Genomic DNA, 14,684 nt, shown 5'->3' on the forward strand with positions numbered 1-14,684 from the left:
ATCTAAAATACCAATCTCCTACATTCTAGAAATGCGTTGGTGTAGATAGCACTGACTATAGCAATACTACCTAAAAATAAAATAAAGATATGAAATGTCAATATCTTCAATGAGTTTGTAAAGAAGATTGACCTACTTAGAGTGAAATTTTGAAAAAAAAAATCTTTTTGTTTTTGAATAGCATGAATTGAACTAATACACCAGGGCTTCTTAACTTTTTGTTCCATAGACTCTTCAAAATATTGTTTTGAAATGTATAAAACAAAATTCATGGATATGTAATAGAAAATAACTATATTGAAATATAATTGTCAAAATATTAAAAGTCCCAAGTCACAGAGTCCCTTTGAAATCTATCCAAAGTCCCCATTGGAGTCTGTGGACCCTTGGTGAAGAACATGTTGTAATAGACTAATTATAACAAATTTAGTAATTTAAAAAAGTGGTTTCAGATGTGTCTATGATGAATGAACATATTCTCAGACAATACTTGACAGAATATAAAAACATTTCAAGACTTGCATGGTATATACTGTGTTCATTATTTTTTTAAGAACCTTAGTAGGAAAAGTGGATATTCCCAAGGATAGCCATCAAGTAATTCAAGTAAGCCCATGGCAAAAAGTAGCTTGAGAAAAATATTGAAGAACTTTAGAAATACATTGGGAGACTGCATAAGCATATAGGTAGTATGAACAGGAAAAAAAAAAAAAAACCAAAAACCTTATGGTCAAATAGATGGTCAAATAGAAATTGAAAGACTTCACAGATCACCTTCAGAAAGAGATCCCCAAAGGAAAACTTTTAGAAATATTATAGCCAAATTCCAAAGTTCCCAGGTCAAGGAGAAGACATTGCAAGCAGCCAGAAAGAAACAAGTCAAGTATTGTGGAAACACAATCAGGATACCACAAGATTTAGCAGCTTCTACATTAAGTTCTCAGAGGTCTTGGAATATGATATTCTGGAGGTCAAAGAAGCTAGGATTTAAATCAAGAATCACCTCCACAGCAAAACTGAGTATAATCTTTCAGGGGCAAAAAAGGATATTCAATGAAATCGAGGACTTTCAAGCTTTCTTGATGAAAAGACCAGAGCTTGGGGCAGCTAGATGGTGCAGTGGATAAGAACACCAGCTCTGAAGTCAGAAGGACCTGAGTTCCAATCCGGCCTCAGACCAAACACTTGACACTTACTACTAGCTGTGTGACCCTGGGCAAGTCACTTAACCCCAATTGCCTAAACAAAAAAAAAAAAAAAAAAAAGAAAAGAAAAGAAAAGACCAGAGCTGAATAGAAAATTATTAGACTGTCAAAAATACAAGGCTCAAAAGAAGCATGAAAAGGAAAGAGAAATCACAAGGGACTTAATAATGTTGAACTGTTTACATTCCTGCATGGAAAGATGATATTTGTAACTCATGAGACCTTTCTCAGTACAAGGGCAGTTGGAGGGAATACACACACACACACATACACAGAGAGAGAGAGAGAGAGAGCAGAGTGAGTTGAATAAGAAGGGATGTTATCTAGAAAATAAAAAAAAGGTATGAGATAGTATACTGGGAGAAGAAGAAAAGGAGAGGTAGAATAGGGTAAATTATCTCACATAAAAGAGGCAAGAAAAAGCTTTTGCAGTAGAGGGGAAGGGAGGGAGGTGAGAGGGAATGAATTAATCTTATTTTCCTCGGATTTGGCTTAAGGAGGGAGGGAATAACATACACACTCAATTAGGTATGGAAATCTATCTTACCCTACAGGAAAATAGGGGGGAAGGGGATGATAGAAGGAAGGGCAAATTGGGGGAGGGGTAATCAGAAGCAAGCACTTCTGAGGAGAGACAGGGTCAAAGGAAAGAACAGAATGAATGGGGGGTGGGATAGGATGGAGGGAAATTTAGTTAGTCTTTCACAACATCACTATTATGGAAGTGTTTTGCATGACTACACATGTGTAACCTATATTGAATTGCTTGCCTTCTCAATGAGGGTAGATGGGGAGGGATAAAGGGGGAGAATTTTGACCTCAAAGTTTTAAAAACGAATATTAAAAATTGTTTTTACACGCAACTGGGAAATAAGATATACAGGCAATCGGGTATAGAAATCTATAGAAGTGGAAGAGGATAAGAGAAGGGGGTGTAATGATAGAAAGAAGGGCAGATTGGGGGAAGGGGTATTTAGAATGCACACCATCTTGGGGTGGTGGGCAGGGAGAGATTGGGAAAAATTTGGAACTCAAAATCTTGTGGAAGTGAATGTTGCGAACTAAAAATAAATAAATAAATAAATAAATAAATAACCTTCTAGTTTTCTTTATTAGTTCAATGGTTTTCTTACTTTTTATTTTATTCATCTCTTCTTTGATTTTCAGAATTTCCAATTTGTTATTTGATTGGGGATTTTTAATTTGTTCTTTTTCTAATTTTTTTTAGTTACATGCCCAATTTATCAATCTGTTCTTTCTTTATATCCTTATTGTAAGCATTTAGAGATTCAAAATTTCCCCTAAATACTGTTTTGACTACATCCCATAAATTTTGGTATGTTGTTTCATTATTGTCATTCTCTTTGATGAAATTATTGTTTTGTTATGATTTGCTGTTTAACCCACTCCTTTCAGATTAGATTATTTAGTATTCAATTAATTGTTAATCTGCTTCCATGGTCTTTTATTTAATGTAATTTTTATTGAATTATGATCTGAAAAGGATACATTTAATATATCTGCTTTTCTGTGTTTGGTTATGAGGTTTTTATGCATTGATATATGGTTAACTTTTGCGAATATTCCTTACATAGCTGAGAAAAAGGTATACTCCTTTCTATTACCATTCAATTTTCTCCAGAGGTCTATCATATCAAACTTTTCTAAAATTCTATTCGTCCTCTTAACTTCTTTCTTGTTTATTTTATGGTTATAGTTTTCTAGTTCTGGGAGAGAAAAGTTGAGTTCCCCCACTTATATGGTTTTATTTGTCTATTTCCTCCTATAACTCATTTTACCTTGCCTTTAAGAATTTGTATGCCTTGTCATTTGGTGTATGCATGTTTAGTATTGTCTTTGGCACATTTTAGCAAAATGTAGTTTTTCCTCATTCTTTCTTTTAATTAGGTCCATTTTTACTTTTGCTTTGTCTGAGATCATGATTGCTACTCCTGTCGTTTTTACTTCAGTTGAAGCATATTAGATTCTGCTCCAGCCTTTATTTTAATTCTTTGTGTGTCTTTCTGTTTCAAGTGTGTCTCTTATAAACAACATATGTTTGGTTTCTGGTTTTTAATACATTCTGATATATGCTTGCATTTTATGGGTGAGCTCATTCCATTCATATTCATAGTTATGATTACTATGTATTTCCCTCCATTCTCCTTTCTTCCATTTCTTCCTCTCTCTCTTTTTATATTGTCCGTCCTCAAGTCTATTTTGTTTCTCTCCACTGCCTCTCTTAATCTGCCCTCCCATTTATCACCCTACCTTTCTATTATCCCCTTTACCTCCTATTTCCCTTACATTTCTACACAAATGTTAAAATGTATATGTATTCTCCCCTCTTTGAACCAATTCCAATGAGAGTGAGGTTCAATCATTTCCTATAACCTCCCTAATTTTCCCTTCAATCATGAAAACTTTTCATAACACAGTTCTTTTATTTGGCAAAATTTTCCCCATTCTACCACTCCCTTCCCCCTTCTCCCAATGCATCTCTTTTTCTAACTCTTTCTATTTTTAGATCCTTTCAAGGTAATTGACTCAGTCATGCCTTCTGTTTATGTAAATTCCTTTTAACTTCCCTAGTTATGATAAAATTCTTAGGAGTTATGTATATCATCTTCCCATATGGGAATGTAAACTTTTATTTTAAAAACAAAATAAAATAAATAAAAGTTAAGCTTTTATTGAATCACTTATGATTACTCTTTCATGTTTATCTTTTTATGCCTCTCTTGAGCCTTCTTTTTGAATATGAAATTTTCTATTCAGCTCTGGTTTTGTATCACTCTCATTTCCTTTCCCAATTTTTGTCTCTATCACTGTTATCTTTCTTTAACTCTTCCAGGAATTCTTGTTGTGCTCGGGCCTAATTAGCATTTTTGAGGGTTTTTTGTTTTGTTTTGTTTTGTTTTGGGTTTGTTTTCTTTTTTTTTTTGATAGCTATTTTCACATTGTTGGCTTCTTCTGAATTTATGTCTTGGTTTTCGCTGCCATTATAACGGCTTTTTTTATGGTCAATTTTTTGTTGTTGTTTTCTCATTTTCCCAGACTATTTGTTTGATTCTGAACTTTACGTTAAAGTTGAACTCTGCTCACCTGAGGTGGGGAGGCATTGTCCCATGTTTCAGACTTTGTTGTGCTGCTATTTTTAGAGTTAATTCTGTAGTTCTTCTGTGATCCTGGCAGATGTATGGTTATTTCTTTCCTGGTCTGTAACCTAATCTTTACTAAGGAAGGCCCCTGATCCCCTGCAGCTGCTCACACTAGCACTCTTCTCTGGTTTGCTACTGTAATTCAGGCCCATGGTCCCTTGTGACTGTCCACTAGCACTCCTCTCTGCCCTGAAACTGTGACCTAAAACTGAGTATGGCCCACAGATTTGTCAAGCATTGCCAGCTATACTCAGGACCAGAAAAGAGTCCCATGTAATCTCTTTATGACCAGTCTTCTGATCCCTTACTGTATCTGGGCTGAGAGCTCTTGAAGCTGTTGTGGCTGTCACTGTGTATGGGCTTTGGATAAAGTTCCACCAGACCTGTACCGAGGTGTTACAGACTTCTCCTTCCTACCTCTTAAGTTTCCTTAGACTGGAAAATAAATGTCTCACCTTGGATTTTTGTTGCCTCTGCTGCTCCAGAATTTTATTTGAGATATTATTTTAAAATTGTTTGAAGGAGAATGTTGGGAAAGTTCAGCTGGTTGTCTGCCCCTAATGCACCATCATGCCTCCACCTGGATTCAGAGTTTGAATCAATTCTACTATCCAATTTCATTTTATTGATGAGTTCATCTAATTTATATTTACAATTATGATTATTAACTGTGTATTTCTTTCCATTATATTTTTCCACATTTATGCTTCTCTTTTTTTACCCTGTCTTTCAGCAAATGTCTATTTGCTTTTAACCACTGCTTTCCTTAATTGGCCCTCCCTTTTATCAGCTCCCCTCCCTTCTCTTACTTATTCCCTTCCCCTCCTCCGTTCCCATTGGGTAAGATAGATTTCTATACACAATTGAGCATGAATATTATTCCCTTTGAGCCAATTCCAACAAGAGTAAGATTCAAGAATTTCTCATCACCTCCCATATCTTCCCCTCCATTGTAAAAGCTCTTCCTTTCATGTCTCTTTCATGTGAGAATTTTTTCCGTGTTATTCATCTCCCTTTCTTTTTCTCCCAGTGTATCCTCTTTGTCACTCCTTAATTTTATTATTTTTGAAATCGTCCCATCAGAGTCAACTCACATCTATCCTCTCTCTCTCTCTCTTGCTCTCTCTCTCTCTCTCTCTCTCTCTCTGTGTGTAAGTGTGTGTGTATATATATATACATATATATGTATATATATATACACACACATACATCTTGTAACTGCCCTAATAATGATAAAGGCTTTAGGAATTACAATTATCATCTACCTATATGCCAATGTAAACATTTTAAACTTATTGATTCTCTTATGATTTCTATTTCATGTTTATCTTTTTATGCTTCTCTTCAGTCTTGTATTTGAATATCAAACTTTTTATTTAGCTCTTGTCTTTTCATCAAAAATACTTGGAAGTTTATATAATTAAGTATCCATTTTCCCCCCTTGAGGAATCATACTCAGTTTTGCTAGGTAGGTAATTCTTGCTTGTAATCCTAGGTTCCTTGGAACCTTCTGGATTCTGAAAGGTCATATTCTAAGCCCTCTATTCCTTTAGTATGGAAGCTGCTAAATCTTGTGTGATCCTGACTGTGGCTGCTCGATATTTGAATTGTTTCTTTCTGGCTGCTTGCAATATTTTCTCCTTGACCTGGGAGCTTTGGAATTTGGCTATTATATTTCTGTGAGTTTTTATTTTGGGATCTCTTTCAGGAGGTGATCAGTGAATTCTTTCTATTTTTATTTTACTCTCTGAATCTAGGATATCAGGGTAATTTTCCTTGATAATTTTTTGAAATATGATGTTGAGGCTCTCTTATTATCGTGCATTCAGGTAGTCCAATAATTTTTAATTATCTCTCCTGGGTCTATTTTCCAGGTCAATTTTTTTTTTTCTGATGAAATGTTTCACATTTTATTCTTTTTTCATTCTTTTGATTTCCTTTTACTGTTTGTTATTGTTTCAAGGACTCATTAGCTTCCACTTTCCCAATTCAAATATATATATATATAGTTGGCTAGACAATGGGATTAAGTGACTTGCCCAGGGTCACATAGCTAGTTAGTGTTATGTGTCTGAGGTCAGATTTGAACTCAGGTTCTCCTGAATCCAGGGCCGGTGCTCTATCCATTGCACCACCTAGCTGCCCCCCAATTCTAATATTTAAGGGGATGTTTTCTTCAGGGAGCTTTTGCGCCTCCTTTTATTTGGTCAATTTTGCTTTTCAAGAAGTTCTTTTCTTTGGTGAACTTTATACCTCTTTTTTTCATTTGGCCAATTCTAGTTTTGAAGGTGTTATTTATTATTTTTGTGCTTCTTTTACGATATTTTTAATAATTGTCTTTTGTCACTCATTTCTTTTTCCCAATTTTTCCTCTATCTCTTTTATTTGATTTTTAAAATATTTTTGAGCTCTTCTGGGAATTATTTTTGGGCTTATGATGATTTCACATTTTTTTCTTTGAGGCATGGCATGAAGCTCTTTTGACATTATCGTCTGCTTATTTTATATCTTATTTTTGCCATCATCATAGTAACTTTTTGTGGTGATGTATTGTCTGTGTGTCTGTGTGTGTGTTTGCTCATTTTCTCAGCCTATTTCTTTATTTTTAACTTTATGTTAAAGTTAGACTCTGCTCCTGGGGTGCAGGAGCTGTAGACTTCAAGCTATAGACCCTTGCTTACTGCTACTTTCAGAGTTAGCTCTGGGCATCTGTAAGTTTTCAGTACTTCCAAGTTATGATTTAAGGAAAGGTGTGGTTGCTGCTCTCTTGACCTGTGCTCTGTTCTTTACCGATGAAGGGACCTTGTTCCCCCGTAGCTACCAGCTGTAATATTCTTCTTTCTGTGACCAGGTCCCCTGCTCTTTGGCAACTATAATTGTTAGTGCTCCTGTCTGTCTTGGAATTGAGACCAGGGTCCATATTCACCCACGAGCAAACACAAACATTCGTCTCTGCCCTGGAACCATGACCAAGGTACCTACTTCTCTGTAGTTGCAAGTGCTATTGCTCCTTTTGGACATATACTCTGTCTAATTAGTTATCTGATCACCACCACCTTTTGCAGTCTGAGAGCTTCTGAACCTGCTGCTGTCACCAATTCAGCTGCCTCCAAGGCTCAATGAGAGCAGTCTGCACTGTGCTCCAGGTTCAACCAGTCCCCACTGAGACAGTTCTTTCCTGATGAAGTTTTAAGTTGTCTTGGGCTGGAAAACTGTTTCACCCAACCTTTTGTTTGTCCTTCCACTCCATAAATTGATTTGGGGAGTTATTTTAGAGTGGTTTAGAAGGGAATTACACGGAACTCAGTAGATTGTTTCTCAGCTCCACCACCTTGGCTTTGCCTTCCAATACTTATTATTATTATTATTATTATTATGAACAAGGCAATTTATTAATGAATCTGGTGTAGTTTGTCCTAATGTTTCTTGTTGGCAGTTGGCACCTGTCTGGTAACTCTGTCCAAGTCTTTCTTACCCTGAGGTGTCAGCTTCTGGCCCTGTCCTGGTCCTTCTTCACCATCTTGAGGCCTTCCAGGGCTTGCGGGACCCTTCAGGCCACACTTTTGGAGCCTCTGCTGAAGGGACTGGGCATGACCCATTTGCTTTGGCGCCTGCCATAGATCTTGGCCTCCAGACTGGCATTGCCTCAGAGGTACAGCCAGGAGAAAGAGAGAAATGGACCCAATACCCATTATAGTTAGCATAAACACTTCAAGATAGTTCATGAATCACTAGCAAATCACTTGGGTTTCTTTTTTGATGCAAACCTCATCTAATCTTTCCTAACAAAAGGCATCACATATTTATAACTAAAATGTGAGAACATGAAAAATCTCTCCAAATACAGATTAATTGTATATTTATGTATTTTATAACAAAGCATTCAGTTTGCATCACTAAAAGAAATGGTAAAGTGACTTCTCCTACCTATGTGGTTAGCAGACCAAAACTATTTTAAGAATGTTTTTACATACTCCAAAGCACTTCCATTCTTAACAAAACATCTCGGCTTTCAAACCTGGGTTTCTATCCTCTCCATGTGAAGAAGTTACATCAGCCCAACAAGACCCTAATTACACCAGAAATTAATATAAGATCAGGTGGTTGAATTTTATACCAGAACTTATGTCCTTTATAAACACACAATAACAAGTTCTTATACTACAAATACAAACTTAAAAATATTCTTGAGAATTTAATAAATATCCTATGTTGGAATTAGAGCAGCATTACAGATAAAATTGTTACCTAAAATCACTTGGACATCATGTTGTGTCATAAAAATATACAAATAATATTTTAAATAGATGTCATACCATGCTATTTCCTAATGCACCAGATAAGAGTGTTGGACTCAATGGCCTCTGAAGTTTCTCTAAATCAATAATCTTATGAATATTCATTATTTTAAGTGCATAGAATGAACAGTTTTCAAAATATAAAGATGCAAAATATTAAAGATGGGAAAATAGGATGAGACATATGACATTACAGTTTTCTTGTCTGATGCTGGAGCAGTCCCAAAGATGAGTTTACACTCCAATACTATAATTCTCTTATATAAAGAAGTCATTTTGTCCATCTATGCATTAGTCTATAGAAATACAATTTAAGTAAGAGGAAGATAGAGCCATGTCCTTGAATTATTTCTACATGAATCCAAACAAAAAGGTTGAGAAGAATGAGATAATAATGATAGTTAAAATAATATTAACAATAATGAAAGCAACTGACATTTTTATAAAACAAGACTGTAAAGTTTGGAAAGCATTTTCCAGAATTATCTCTTTTGACCTTCACAACAATCCTATGAGAAAGATGCTATTATCATCTCTGTGTTAGAGATCAGGAAACTCAGTTTCAGACAAGTTAAGTGACCTGCATAGGATCAAACAGTAACTGAGTTTTTTAGTCAGGACTTCAATATGGGACTCCTTTAATTCAATAATGGCACTCTAGTCACTATATCTTTGTAGGTGTGCATTTCCTTATATCACGTTTGGTTAAAATGGCTTACATCTGTACACATCCCAAGTCACTGAACTAATCATTTCAAACATTCTTCCAGTTACCTTCACCTTCATAAACTTTAAATATCATAACTCGGAGCTCTATGATTTGCTGAAATGTATCTGATTAATAGGATATGAAGGCAAGAAAAATAATTAGCATCTAAATAAACAAAAATTCATGTGAATAAAAGTAATAGTATGAAATTCCATAGATACTTTGTTTAGACCTATAAATACACCCAAGTTTCCCATGTAGCAAAAATACTCTATGTTATCTAACCATGGCACATCACAGGTAAAAGTATTATCTACATGGGTAATGAACTAGGAATACTAATTCACTGGATGGGAGTTTCAATTATCCTTTTCTCATTCACCTTTATTATGAAATATGGTATAATCAGAATAATATAAAGTTAAGTTTTTTATAACCTCATCCTGTACTAATTTCAACACTATATGAAGTCATCCTTCACTCAGGACAAGATTGATCTTTCACTGATTGTTTTCTATCACCTGAAAGAACAGAGTTGTAACAAGAATCTTTTTTCTTTTTAACTATGACTAGTCCCACAAATCATGACTGTGGTGGGGTTGGGTAGAGGAAGTGTTCTACTGGTAAATGTTTAACGACTGGCTTTTGGGGGTGGGAATGTGCACATATGTACTTTTAGGCTTAATCTGCATCACTGAAATTTTCTCCATAACTTTTTAGTCTAGACAATCAATAAAACAATTAATTAATCTCTGATTTGTAGTATTTGCCAATTTCCAAGGTATAAATACTCATACTGAAAATTTAATAATTTTGCCTCAGTGTACTGTCTCACACCTTTTTATCTTAACTAATTATATTTTGGTAAATAGGTGCTAAAAATTTTTGTTTATTATATAGCTTATAGCTTATAATAATAATATTATTATATTATTAAATATATAAATTTATAAATTATATAATAGCTAATAACCTTATAGCTAAGGGACTATAAGTATTTTCAGTGTCCTCTAAACATAGTGACCACTAACTTCATCAGCAGGGCCCTAAAAACCCTTTATTGAATCACTAAGCATGCCAAGAAGATATAGATTTGATAATCTGGAAAGGTAATAGAGAGCAGAACATATTATAGAATTGAAATGACTAATCATATGGTTGAAATTAGGAAGGGAAAAATGAAGTCAGTGAAAATATGATGAAATATGACAATATTGAGGGGTAGAAGAATTATATTCCCTTCCCAGACCAAAAACCTTGAAGATCAGACTTACTTTTCTCTTTGACCACTAGGCAAAGGCAAAGTCAAGATACCTTGGGATGGAGCTAAGACATGGAGTGACCTATTCACCTACCATCATCAGTAGGGACATTCTCTAAGACCAGTTGCTAGGATCAAAAAAAGAGAAAGATCCTAAGAATTCTGGTTGGATTCATCTCCCATGACAAAGAAACTTGTATGAACTCCTTCCCTCTCAGTCCTTGTGATTTCTGAATCACTGGATGCATAAGAGTTATCTGCCCTCCTATCTCTAACCACCACTTTCTGTTTTCTCATCTTTATCTGCTTAAACTCTTGTCCTCCCATATTCTATTCCAGTTCTGTCTATGAACTTCTTTATTTAACTAACTTCTTTTCATTTTAGAACTTTTCTTCACATGTTTCTTCCATATTCTTACACTCACAGAAACATGGATTCCCCCCAAAGAGAGTGAATCTCTAAAAAACCCCTCCAGCACTTCCTATACTTCCTTTCATATCATTCTACAGTCACCCTGAATGGGAAATCAGACTACTCCTTGTTCTCCCTTCATTGTTTACAGTCAGCAAGCAGTCATCCTTTGAAGTTCACTTGATTCAGATTAATTACCCATACTAATGTCATTTTACTACAAATCCTATTATATTACCTCCTTTTTTGAAAAATTCAGTGTCTGGCTCCATCTTTTTGTCCACCTCATACATGCAATCCTCTCAAATGTCCTCAGTCTTTTCAACTTCAATGACCAACTCCTCCATACTATTTCAGCTACAGATAGGGACTTAATCTGATAATTATCCACAAGCCTTCTATTTCCATGATCAAAAACTCCTAAATGCCTTTCTCAGATCATAACTTTCTATCATTCCATCCCTACTCATGTGTCAAGCCTCCTAAATCTATTAATCCTAATAAAAAAATCAAATCCTTCCATGCCTCAAAACTTTTCCAGTCCATCACCTCTACTCTAACTTCACTTTTCTACCTTACAAATGCTAACCAGTTCAATTATAGACTGCCCTCTACTCTCTAATACCTTGCACCTTTTTCCAGTCAATGCCCATGTCTGACAAAAATCTCCCTCCATTACTCCCTATCATATGCTTCATCTATTTCTGTTCATTAATTACTGAATGGAGGTAGAGGTAATCATAACTTATATTAAACCCTGGATGACTTGTCTTCCTCCAAATATTATCTTGTCAACTCTTCACTTTTGGTTCCCTTAGAATGCAGGCAGTCAACAAGTCAACAAGCCATTATTAAGCACCAGTTATATGCTGGGCATAACTATGCTGAGAATAGAGAAAAAAGAAAGGTTAAAAAAAACAGTGTTTGCTTCTGTAAGTTTGCAATCTAGCAGAGGAGAGAAAACATATAAACAACTGACATGTAGAGTATAAATCATAGATAATGACAAAAGGGGACATTAGTACTGAGAATTGAAAACTGAAAAGATTTCTTTTGGAAAGTAAGTTTTCAGCTAAAACTTTAAGGGAACCAAGAGACAGGATGAGGGAGAAAATTCCAGGCATAAGGAACAGGCAGTGAAAATGTAGTTAGGAGAATGAAGTATCTTGCAGAAAAAGGAGGCCAATATCACTGGGTTGACATAGAAGGTGGTAAGGTGTAAAATGACTGGAGAAGTAGTAAGAGGTCAGATTATGAAGAGATTTCAAGTTGAAGGGGAGATTTTAGATTTGATTAGCATGTATATTGCAGTGAGTATAAACACAATAATTCCCCTTCCCTCTTCCAACTACTTGTTATCTTTTTCTGACACTTTGTCCTTGCAACCTTTTTCCCTAATGACTGCTAATTTTGAGAGTTACTCTTTGAAATCCATTAATCTCTGTTTTTTTTAATGTTCTAATGAATGAGTAGAAGTTATTTGTAGTTTATAGGCATTCATTATGACTATAAACAATTAATTGCTAAGGTTATTGAAAGTAGTTTTTTTATAAAAGTTTATTAAATATACTTCCCTGAAATCTTGGTAAGAATTAAAACTTATGCTTTCATACTTTAAAATATAATTGGTGCATGTTTGTTTGTATGTGTGTACACATGTATGTATGTGTATATGTCTATCTCATCATTTGTTCCTTTTATGTGAAATATTTATATATTTTTTCAAGTAACATGTAAAAACAATTTTATTTTACTTTATCAAAATTTTGAGTTCTAAATTCTTTCACTCACATCTTCCCCTAATTCCTCTCTGAGATGGTAGGCAATTAGCTATAGATGATACATGAGCTGGTACGCAAAATATATTTCCATATTAGCCATGTTTCAAATGAAAACACAGACAAAAAAAGAAGAAAAGAAAAATAATGAAAGTTAAAAAAGGTATGATTCAATCTGCATTCAGAGTCCATCAATTCTTTCTCTGGAGGTGGATAATATTTTTCATCATAAGTTCTTGTGAATTGTATTGGATCATTGTATCAATGAGAATAGCTATCATTCACAGATGATAAGTGTGAAGTGGTACCTCAGAATGGTTTTAATTTGCATTTCTCTAATCAATAGTGATTTTGAGTATTTTTTTATATGACTATAGATAACTTTAATGTTCATCTAAAAACTCCCTGTTCACATCCTTTGAAGTGTCTAGGATTATTCACAGAATATTCTTGGACAGGCATTTTGAAGAAGGACAAGGCAGTAGAGCTCAGTAAAGTATTGAGATCATCCATGTTGGGGACAGAGAGAGAGAGAGAGAGAGAGAGAGAGAGAGAGAGAGAGAGAGAGAGAGAGAGAGAGAGAGAGACTTGTGCCCAAATTTGCCCTAGTTCTTTGATTCAAAGATTATAATGTAATGAACAGTTCATTGTTGCTGCTGAGGGCAGAGTGACTAGTTCAGTGGTCAAGGATGATGATGCAGTTTTGAATAGATCTGGTTGATGCAGATTGACATTTTCTCCTCAATTTGGCCTGGGAGGCCACTGGGTGAATTGTTTCCCTCATTCACAGTCAGAAGCTCTTGGTACTTACCACTGTTTTCAATGAACTGCGTTAGTCAGTCCCTAATACTCCTTTCTCCCCTTGCTCATTCTGTTTGTTCCTTGCTATTTGTTATATCATTCCTAGATAAAAGAAATTTCTATGTTAACTTTGACTTGTGCATGTTGTTACTTTCCAGAGGGAGATTAGAGAACGAAAGCAAGTCTGGAAGAGAAATGGGAAGTGTATCTATGCTCCAGCTCTCCAGCAGGAAGTGTGGGAAAGGTGACTGAGCTTGGGTATGAGTCCTACTCAATTTAATTGCTGGTGAGAGCTTTTTAAGCCAACTCAAGAGGATAATAAGGTAAAATAAATGAGATTTTTAAATGGAAGCTACCATTGACCTACACTAGTTTTGTTAGTAAGGCAGGACCTTGGGACAAAAAGGGAGCAGAGGGCTTACCTCATGAACTTTCTGTGAATAATCCTAGATACTTCAAGGGATATGAACAAGGAGTTTTCAGATGAAGAAATTAAAGCTATCTATAGCCATATGAAAAAAAATTCTCTAAATCACTATTGATTAGAAAATGAAATTAAAACAACTCTGAGGTATCACCTCACACCTATTATATTAGCTAATATGACAGAAAAGGAAAATGATAAATGTTCAACAAGATATGGGAATATAGGAACACTAATGCATTGTTGGTGGAATTGTGAATTGATCCAAGCATTCTGAAGAGCAATTTGGAATTATGCCTGAAGGGCTACAAAACTGTGCATACCTTTTGATCCAGCAAAACCAAGCAATCTGTATTCCAAAGAGATCATAAAAAGGAGGGGACAAGACCTACATGTAGTTATATTTATTTTTTATTTATATTTATACCAGCTCTTTTTGTGGTGACAAAGAATTAGAAATGGAAGGAATGTCCATCATTTGAGGAATGGCTGAATAAGTTATGGTATATGAATATCATGGAATACTACTGTGCTATAGGAAATGATGAGCAGGCAGATTTCAGAAAAACCTGGAAAGATTTATATGAACTAATACTAAGTGAAATGAGCAGAACCATGAAAACATTGTACACAGT

This window comes from Vombatus ursinus, unplaced genomic scaffold (assembly GCF_900497805.2).
Source record: "Vombatus ursinus unplaced genomic scaffold, bare-nosed wombat genome assembly UNPS02014832.1, whole genome shotgun sequence".
Taxonomy (NCBI): Eukaryota; Metazoa; Chordata; class Mammalia; order Diprotodontia; family Vombatidae; genus Vombatus; species Vombatus ursinus.